Here is an 8,136-nt window from a genome sequence, read left to right as displayed (position 1 = left end):
CTAATACCGAGCGTTCTAAGGTGCTGCGTTCAGGTCGCAGTCTCCCCTGGAGGCGTGGGTTCAAATCCCACTTCTGACATCAATATTTAATTTCAAGAAACTTTATCTTCATTTATTGATTAGATGAGGTCAAACAAAACTTAGTAATGTGGTTTTGAAAAATTTCCTGAGAGTCTTTGGAGTGAATCTGAATTTGTCCTCTCAAAAAAGAACTCTAGGAACATCAAACAGATTTTTTGTGCATATGTCTGTTGTTCTTTTGGCACTAGAAAAATCCTTTGGACAGTCAATGAGGAGGGACTATTTCACCTCTTTGTGTTCTCTGTCCCTATTAGGGTAGGGAATCAACCTTCTACAGCGCTGTCATGAAATATATCTAGAAACGGATTTGCTGGTAAGTCTACTTTCATAGTTTTCACCTCATACATCAATAGACCATAACGATACTTAATAAACAAAAACTTAACAAGTAGGTAATCATAGTTTAAAAAATGTGAAATGCCCATGTCATTCTGACATGTTTCAGCACATTTTGGGACAAATGGTCTCACTTTTAACATTAACAATCAATAAAATATTTTCTCTAAATTTTTGTCTCTTTTTTGCTCCAATTGTTTGCATCTCATAAAAAATAAAACTTGATGTAACATTATGCATGCAAATTGTGTTTTATGTGCGACCATGACCTATTCTAGAAGCACAGGGTCAGAATTATACTGGTGCATGGAGACAAACTGAAAATGTAAAAATTCAATGGCAAAATTGCTGTCTTTTTCTACTCATTCACAAATAGTTAATGAATGTTATTAAATATGTACAGCAAAATGGAAGGCGTTTCAAATAGAAATCATGCTTCAAAAAACAGTCAAATGAAAAATTATAATATATCCCTCCAGGTGTGACACTTGACATTTGCAGAGTGTCAAACCCCCCAGAAAATGTATAGATAAGGCCGAACTAGCTCAGTTGGGAGAGCGTTAGACTGAAGATCTAAAGGTCCCTGGTCCAATCCCGGGTTTCGGCAAAATGCTTTTTCTTCACCGTTTACATTTTAAGGAGATATTAAACAAAGCACATGGACTGATCATGATCAAAAGGCCTAAAAATCTTAACTATCTACAGAAAACAAAATGTTAAAAATTTGAGAAACGGTAACTTTTTCCTTTTGAACACATGAATGTTTTTTAGTAATTTTTCCTCTATTTTGTTTTATTTCAGATTGACTTAGCTGTAAGAGGATTAAAAGGTAACCTGATAGCTGAAACAGACAGCACTTATTAGACACTAGCTGAATGATTATAGTCAGCTTGTTTGACTTTGAAACACTGAGGCATTACTGAGACAAATGTCCTTAAAAAATATGCTGTGGACAAAGTCAAAAAGGCAAAAAACACAAGCTCCACACAGGTCCGTCATCTTTAATTTGAAATATAGGAGGTTTCTACTTTAATGGTGAGACAAAGCATCTACATATTTGACATTGCTCCAGTGAGTAGAGCCCACTTAAAAATGTATGGGTTGCTTGTCTCTGCAAGCAAAAGCTGGGCACTAAACTGGCATACTTGCAATGCTGGATGGTTCAGAGTGAAAACACCTATAGGCTGACAATAGTAATTGCAGGTGTTGATTAACTCATTGGGCAAAATAATTTCTAAAATGTGGTCACTTTGGGAGGTTTTCTGCTGTTTTGGTACTCTGCAAATTTCATCTGCAAGGTATTCCTGCAAAATCTGCATTGCAAAACCCAAATAGGGCTCTTCCTTTCAAAGCCCTGCTGTGTGGCCAAACAGTAGTTTCTGAAGAAATGTGGTGCATCACTGCATTTGTGAGAAATATAACATTTCTAATATCCAAACAAAATAAATGGAGGTTTAAAAATTAATGCAGACGAAAAGTACGCATATAAAAAATGTTATTTATTGACTTTTTTGGGGTGGTGTGACAAGTTTTTAATCACAAGGAATGGTAACATTTCTGCTGACTAGCATGGAAGGAGTTAAGTTCCAATTGCATATCCAAGTCAGGATGGCCGAGCGGTCTAAGGCGCTGCATTCAGGTGGAGTTGTGTGTTCAAATCCCACTTCTGACATCAACATTTAATTTCAAGAAACTTTATCTTCATTTATTGATTAGATGAGGTCAAACAAAACTTAGTAATGTGGTTTTGAAAAATTTCCTGAGAGTCTTTGGAGTGAATCTGAATTTGTCCTCTCAAAAAAGAACTCTAGGAACATCAAACAGATTTTTTGTGCATATGTCTGTTGTTCTTTTGGCACTAGAAAAATCCTTTGGACAGTCAATGAGGAGAGACTATTTCACCTCTTTGTGTTCTCTGTCCCTATTAGGGTAGGGAATCAACCTTCTACAGTGCTGTCATGAAATATATCTAGAAACGGATTTGCTGGTAAGTCTACTTTCATAGTTTTCACCTCATACATCAATAGACCATAACGATACTTAATAAACAAAAACTTAACAAGTAGTTAATCATAGTTTAAAAAATGTGAAATGCCCATGTCATTCTGACATGTTTCAGCACATTTTGGGACAAATGGTCTCACTTTTAACATTAACAATCAATAAAATATTTTCTCTAAATTTTTGTCTCTTTTTTGCTCCAATTGTTTGCATCTCATAAAAAATAAAACTTGATGTAACATTATGCATGCAAATTGTGTTTTATGTGGGACCATGACCTATTCTAGAAGCACGGGGTCAGAATTATACTGGTGCATGGAGACAAACTGAAAATGTAAAAATTCAATGGCAAAATTGCTGTCTTTTTCTACTCATTCACAAATAGTTAATGAATGTTATTAAATATGTGCAGCAAAATGGAAGGCGTTTCAAATAGAAATCATGCTTCAAAAAACAGTCAAATGAAAAATTATAATATATCCCTCCAGGTGTGACACTTGACATTTGCAGAGTGTCAAACCCACCAGAAAATGTATAGATATGGCCGAAATAGCTCAGTTGGGAGAGCGTTAGACTGAAGATCTAAAGATCCCGGGTTTCGGCAAAATGCTTTTTCTTCACCGTTTACATTTTAAGGAGATATTAAACAAAGCACATGGACTGATCATGATCAAAAGGCCTAAAAATCTTAACTATCTACAGAAAACAAAATGTTAAAAATTTGAGAAACGGTAACTTTTTCCTTTTGAACACATGAATGTTTTTTAGTAATTTTTCCTCTATTTTGTTTTATTTCAGATTGACTTAGCCGTAAGAGGATTAAAAGGTAACCTGATAGCTGAAACAGTCAGCACTTATCAGACACTAGCTGAATGATTATAGTCAGCTTGTTTGACTTTGAAACACTGAGGCATTACTGAGACAAATGTCCTTAAAAAATATGCTGTGGACAAAGTCAAAAAGGCAAAAAACACAAGCTCCACACAGGTCCGTCATCTTTAATTTGAAATATAGGAGGTTTCTACTTTAATGGTGAGACAAAGCATCTACATATTTGACAATGCTCCAGTGAGTAGAGCCCACTTAAAAATGTATGGGTTGCTTGTCTCTGCAAGCAAAAGCTGGGCACTAAACTGGCATACTTGCAATGCTGGATGGTTCAGAGTGAAAACACCTATAGGCTGACAATAGTAATTGCAGGTGTTGATTAACTTATTGTGCAAAATAATTTCTAAAATGTGGTCACTTTGGGAGGTTTTCTGCTGTTTTGGTACTCTGCAAATTTCATCTGCAAGGTATTCCTGCAAAATCTGCATTGCAAAACCCAAATAGGGCTCTTCCTTTCAAAGCCCTGCTGTGTGGCCAAACAGTAGTTTCTGAAGAAATGTGGTGCATCACCGCATTTGTGAGAAATCTAACATTTCTAATATCCAAACAAAATAAATGGAGGTTTAAAAATTAATGCAGACGAAAAGAACGCATATAAAAAATGTTATTTATTGACTTTTTTGGGGTGGTGTGACAAGTTTTTAATCACAAGAAATGGTAACATTTCTGCTGACTAGCATGGAAGGAGTTAAGTTCCAATTGCATATCGAAGTCAGGATGGCCGAGCGGTCTAAGGCGCTGCGTTCAGGTCGCAGACTCCCACTTCTGACATCAACATTTAATTTCAAGAAACTTTATCTTCATTTATTGATTAGATGAGGTCAAACAAAACTTAGTAATGTGGTTTTGAAAAATTTCCTGAGAGTCTTTGGAGTGAATCTGAATTTGTCCTCTCAAAAAAGAACTCTAGGAACATCAAACAGATTTTTTGTGCATATGTCTGTTGTTCTTTTGGCACTAGAAAAATCCTTTGGACAGTCAATGAGGAGGGACTATTTCACCTCTTTGTGTTCTCTGTCCCTATTAGGGTAGGGAATCAACCTTCTACAGTGCTGTCATGAAATATATCTAGAAACGGATTTGCTGGTAAGTCTACTTTCATAGTTTTCACCTCATACATCAATAGACCATAACGATACTTAATTAACAAAAACATAACAAGTAGGTAATCATAGTTTAAAAAATGTGAAATGCCCATGTCCTTCTGACATGTTTCATCACATTTTGGGACAAATGGTCTCACTTTTAACAATCAATAAAATATTTTCTCTAAATTTTTGTCTCTTTTTTGCTCCAATTGTTTGCATCTCATAAAAAATAAAACTTGATGTAACATTATGCATGCAAATTGTGTTTTATGTGCGACCATGACCTATTCTAGAAGCACAGGGTCAGAATTATACTGGTGCATGGAGACAAACTGAAAATGTAAAAATTCAATGGCAAAATTGCTGTCTTTTTCTACTCATTCACAAATAGTTAATGAATGTTATTAAATATGTACAACAAAATGGAAGGCGTTTCAAATAGAAATCATGCTTCAAAAAACAGTCAAATGAAAAATTATAATATATCCCTCCAGGTGTGACACTTGACATTTGCAGAGTGTCAAACCCCCCAGAAAATGTATAGATATGGCTGAAATAGCTCAGTTGGGAGAGCGTTAGACTGAAGATCTAAAGGTCCCGGGTTTCGGCAAAATGCTTTTTCTTCACCGTTTACATTTTAAGGAGATATTAAACAAAGCACATGGACTGATCATGATCAAAAGGCCTAAAAATCTTAACTATCTACAGAAAACAAAATGTTAAAAATTTGAGAAACGGTAACTTTTTCCTTTTGAACACATGAATGTTTTTTAGTAATTTTTCCTCTATTTTGTTTTATTTCAGATTGACTTAGCTGTAAGAGGATTAAAAGGTAACCTGATAGCTGAAACAGACAGCACTTATCAGACACTAGCTGAATGATTATAGTCAGCTTGTTTGACTTTGAAACACTGAGGCATTACTGAGACAAATGTCCTTAAAAAATATGCTGTGGACAAAGTCAAAAAGGCAAAAAACACAAGCTCCACACAGGTCCGTCATCTTTAATTTGAAATATAGGAGGTTTCTACTTTAATGGTGAGACAAAGCATCTACATATTTGACATTGCTCCAGTGAGTAGAGCCCACTTAAAAATGTATGGGTTGCTTGTCTCTGCAAGCAAAAGCTGGGCACTAAACTGGCATACTTGCAATGCTGGATGGTTCAGAGTGAAAACACCTATAGGCTGACAATAGTAATTGCAGGTGTTGATTAACTCATTGTGCAAAATAATTTCTAAAATGTGGTCACTTTGGGAGGTTTTCTGCTGTTTTGGTACTCTGCAAATTTCATCTGCAAGGTATTCCTGCAAAATCTGCATTGCAAAACCCAAATAGAGCTCTTCCTTTCAAAGCCCTGCTGTGTGGCCAAACAGTAGTTTCTGAAGAAATGTGGTGCATCACTGCATTTGTGAGAAATCTGACATTTCTAATATCCAAACAAAATAAATGGAGGTTTAAAAATTAATGCAGAAAGAAAAGTACGCATATAAAAAATGTTATTTATTGACTTTTTTGGGGTGGTGTGACAAGTTTTTAATCACAAGGAATGGTAACATTTCTGCTGACTAGCATGGAAGGAGTTAAGTTCCAATTGCATATCGAAGTCAGGATGGCCGAGCGGTCTAAGGTGCTGCGTTCAGGTCGCAGTCTCCCCTGAAGATGTGGGTTCAAATCCCACTTCTGACATCAACATTTAATTTCAAGAAACTTTTTTCTTCATTTATTGATTAGATGAGGTCAAACAAAACTTAGTAATGTGGTTTTGAAAAATTTCCTGAGAGTCTTTGGAGTGAATCTGAATTTGTCCTCTCAAAAAAGAACTCTAGGAACATCAAACAGATTTTTTGTGCATATGTCTGTTGTTCTTTTGGCACTAGAAAAATCCTTTGGACAGTCAATGAGGAGGGACTATTTCACCTCTTTGTGTTCTCTGTCCCTATTAGGGTAGGGAATCAACCTTCTACAGTGCTGTCATGAAATATATCTAGAAACGGATTTGCTGGTAAGTCTACTTTCATAGTTTTCACCTCATACATCAATAGACCATAACGATACTTAATAAACAAAAACTTAACAAGTAGGTAATCATAGTTTAAAAAATGTGAAATGCCCATGTCATTCTGACATGTTTCAGCACATTTTGGGACAAATGGTCTCACTTTTAACATTAACAATCAATAAAATATTTTCTCTAAATTTTTGTCTCTATTTTGCTCCAATTGTTTGCATCTCCTAAAAAATAAAACTTGATGTAACATTATGCATGCAAATTGTGTTTTATGTGCGACCATGACCTATTTTAGAAGCACAGGGTCAGAATTATACTGGTGCATGGAGACAAACTGAAAATGTAAAAATTCAATGGCAAAATTGCTGTCTTTTTCTACTCATTCACAAATAGTTAATGAATGTTATTAAATATGTACAGCAAAATGGAAGGCGTTTCAAATAGAAATCATGCTTCAAAAAACAGTCAAATGAAAAATTATAATATATCCCTCCAGGTGTGACACTTGACATTTGCAGAGTGTCAAACCCCCCAGCAAATGTATAGATATGGCCGAAATAGCTCAGTTGGGAGAGCGTTAGACTGAAGATCTAAAGGTCCTTGGTCCAATCCCGGTTTTCGGCAAAATGCTTTTTCTTCACCGTTTACATTTTAAGGAGATATTAAACAAAGCAAATGGACTGATCATGATCAAAAAGCCTAAAAATCTTAACTATCTACAGAAAACAAAATGTTAAAAATTTGAGAAACGGTAACTTTTTCCTATTGAACACATGAATGTTTTTTAGTAATTTTTCCTCTATTTTGTTTTATTTCAGATTGACTTAGCTGTAAGAGGATTAAAAGGTAACCTGATAGCTGAAACAGACAGCACTTATCAGACACTAGCTGAATGATTATAGTCAGCTTGTTTGACTTTGAAACACTGAGGCATTACTGAGACAAATGTCCTTAAAAAATATGCTGTGGACAAAGTCAAAAAGGCAAAAAACACAAGCTCCACACAGGTCCGTCATCTTTAATTTGAAATATAGGAGGTTTCTACTTTTATGGTGAGACAAAGCATCTACATATTTGACATTGCTCCAGTGAGTAGAGCCCACTTAAAAATGTATGGGTTGCTTGTCTCTGCAAGCAAAAGCTGGGCACTAAACTGGCATACTTGCAATGCTGGATGGTTCAGAGTGAAAACACCTATAGGCTGACAATAGTAATTGCAGGTGTTGATTAACTCATTGTGCAAAATAATTTCTAAAATGTGGTCACTTTGGGAGGTTTTCTGCTGTTTTGGTACTCTGCAAATTTCATCTGCAAGGTATTCCTGCAAAATCTGCATTGCAAAACCCAAATAGGGCTCTTCCTTTCAAAGCCCTGCTGAGTGGCCAAACAGTAGTTTCTGAAGAAATGTGGTGCATCACCGCATTTGTGAGAAATCTAACATTTCTAATATCCAAACAAAATAAATGGAGGTTTAAAAATTAATGCAGACGAAAAGTACACATATAAAAAATGTTATTTATTGAATTTTTTGGGGTGGTGTGACAAGTTTTTAATCACAAGGAATGGTAACATTTCTGCTGACTAGCATGGAAGGACTAGCATATTGAAGTTAGGATGGCAGAGCGGTCTAAGGCGCTGCGTTCAGGTCGCAGTCTCCCCTGGAGGCGTGTGTTCAAATCCCACTTCTGACATCAACATTTAATTTCAAGAAACTTTATCTTCATTTATTGA

Source organism: Dendrobates tinctorius, unplaced genomic scaffold, assembly GCF_039654945.1.
Source record: "Dendrobates tinctorius isolate UK_male_01 unplaced genomic scaffold, ASM3965494v1 ptg000184l, whole genome shotgun sequence".
Classification (NCBI taxonomy): Eukaryota; Metazoa; Chordata; class Amphibia; order Anura; family Dendrobatidae; genus Dendrobates; species Dendrobates tinctorius.
Note: the sequence above shows the minus strand (reverse complement) of the source record.